Source organism: Pinus tabuliformis, chromosome 3_1, assembly GCF_031772625.1.
Source record: "Pinus tabuliformis cultivar Carrire ecotype Pingquan chromosome 3_1, CPIR1, whole genome shotgun sequence".
NCBI lineage: Eukaryota > Viridiplantae > Streptophyta > Pinopsida > Pinales > Pinaceae > Pinus > Pinus tabuliformis.
Genome location: NC_142301.1, coordinates 957,691,481 through 957,694,452, shown reverse-complemented (window position 1 = coordinate 957,694,452; position 2,972 = coordinate 957,691,481).

The window sequence follows — 2,972 nt, the reverse complement described above, 5'->3', positions numbered from 1 at the left end:
GGTTGTGCACTCTTGTACAACAAGGCCATGGACTTGGATGAAGTTGTGAGCAGAGTATGGAGCATTCCTACTACATGGGGAGCTGAGGCATATTGCAGAGACCGTTGGGCCGAGACTTGTATGCTTGCTGAGATGTTGGTTGGAGATGACACATGTAGCTCATGATGACATGAGATTGTTGTGACTTTTGGAGTTACAACGATGATGATGCCTTGGTGGCAACACTTGGGCATGGGTTGAGCCGAGACTCAACCACCTTTGACACATGGGAGCTGATTGATCTATGATCACAGGCAGCACATGGATAGATGAGATGAGTATATGCTTATTTCTATGGTAGACTTGAGGGATGACACATTATAGATATGATGGAGGTTTCTTAGGGGACCTGGATGTGGCACATCAAGAGTCGGGAGATGATCTCTTCCTTTGAGGGGATTGATGTTTTGCAGATGGATGATGATGTTGGATAGAAAACATCATGGAAAACATGTTGTAGATGAGATGGGGATTACTTCATGGACCTGAGCATGGATTACACTTGTATGGAGATGGATTCTTGATCGAGTTGAGGATGTGACAGGATGTTCTGAGAAACAACTGATGGTGGGATAAGGATGTGCATTCTCATGGTTTGAGCGTGATAGTTGGATTAGCTACCCAACTAGTTCAAACATGAGGGTTGACAGTGTGCAGAGATGTGTTAGCATTGTTTGAGTATCATGGGAGCAGTTCACATGAGGACAACACATGATGAGGTCAACATGATATGTTGCAGTGGGCATGTGGCTTGAGATGGAGGGACCAGCCTTCCACGATGGGAGCAACATGTGGAGATTGTGACAGGGTTGTTGATGATCATGGATTGATATGATTTTTGATGTATAACATATTGATGGGGTGTATACCTTGGTATGGTGATCTTGGTGACATATGGTTTCCGGGATGAGATATTTTCAAGGACGACAATGACTTCCAGTGGGGGAGGATGTTAGGACCTGCGGTTCGTGCAACTGGTAGGGCGACTCCACCGTCCGAAGGACATGTGAAATATGAAACGAAATGAACCTTGGACGAGTTTATAAGGAGTTGGGCAAGCGATGAGGGGGCGGTCCCACGAGTTGGGCAGGCCAACCTACCTCATGGGCGAGAGTTCGCATTATGAACGAGTCGGCCAGGAATTTGGCATGGGTCGGCCTAGTGACACAACCCGCCACCCGCCTGTATATATTGGAGGGTGTTTGGAGGAAAATGACCATCATTCGATCAACACGAGTTTGAACAACGAGTTCTGCAATGCGTGGATGAGCCCGCATGACGGGTGTAACTCGGGTGGAAAAGTCGTTCGAGAAAGTCATTCGAGAATTCGTTCGAGAAGTCATTCTAGAAATTCATTCGAGAATTCGTTCGAGAAAGTCATTCAGAAAAGCCGTTCAAGAAATTCATTCAGAAAAGTCATTCAGGCAGAACTCGGGAGAGGTCGTTTGGGCGAGCCAGGTGAGGTCGTTCGGGCAACCCGAGCGAAGTCGTGTGGCAACCCAGGTGAGGTCGTTTGGGCGAACCGAGTGAAGTCGTGTGGCAACCCGGGTGAAGTCGTGTGGCGACTTGGAAGAACGAGTTGGGTGAACGGGTGCACGAGCAGACGGGCGGCCGGGTAAGGGCGCAACGTGCACGCCGAAACGAAGAATCATGCGGACGGGCGACTTGGGTAGGGTGCGCCGTGAACAACGAAATGGTGGAAACATTGAAGTGTTGAGATTGTGAACAAAGGTGTGACTCGTGTGGAGGCGCCCATGTGTGGCGACTTGGTTATGATGAGGCATGCCCAAGTTGGGCAAACAACACGATCATGCGACGAGGTGAATGAAGGGTTGGTGAGTCATGCGGCGACCATGCAGAGGCGCCAACGAGCTAGGCAATCGAGTTTGCCGAAGTTGAAAATTGGCTAAGTGTAAATTTGGGGTTTCCCAAGATTTAAATTGTACTTGTAAAAGAAGATTATATATTGATTCGGGTAGACTCATATTGCAGGGAGTTGCCCCTCCCTTTATATTGTTGCGCATTTCTATTATATAATTTTGTTTATGTGAATGTTATGGGATTTCACTTGTATAAAGGAAACATAATAATACTTGGTAACGAAAATAAAACTAAGTATGGAATGTTAGGCATAGTCTACAATTGTAAGTATTGGTGAAAAGAAAATGATTGGTAGTGTCGCACCTCGCTATAAGCGATTGAAAGACTACCGCAGGTGTAGGGGCATGACAGTTCGGATGGCGAGCTAAATGAAATATTGTTCGAGTAGGCGAACTGAGCAAAGGATCTAGATGTGTGACGAGTTGGGTGAGCACTCCCGGTTAAACGCAACGAGCCAGGTGAGCGACGAGCCAATGGGTGTGACGAGTCGGTGAGCGGGTGCATTGGTTGTGACATTTTGTTTCAACGATGGGACAAGTTGGAGGAGAGCGACGAGCTAGGGTGGTCAGTTAAAGGCACCCAGTGCATGAGCGCAACAAGCCAACAAAGGTATTGAAAAACCAAAAGCTGAGAATTTGGCTAAGTATGGCAAACTTCGCAAAGGCAAGCTTATATCGTGCAATTTTGACATGTGGACCTGGCAGGGCAAAGGTGTAGGCGAGCCAACGTGTTATGTAGGCGAGTTAGCCAAATTGAAAGGTCAGCCTGGGCAGGCCAACCCATGAGTAAACTGTGGGGAAAGCGTATATATTGGTGGACGCCATGGGAGAGAAAACATCAAGCATTCAAGTCTTAGAGTTCACACAAAAGCAAGCAAAGGGTAAGGGGTGAGCAAAAAGGGTGGGTGAATAAGAGAAGAGATGAGGTGCGAAGGCCACCTGACCAAAGCACCAAGACAGAACGAACAACAAACATAGAGTTCGATTTGGTGAGCCGCAGGTTGGGCAGGCGACCCACGATGGGTGCATTGCATGACGGGTGAACTCGTGAGT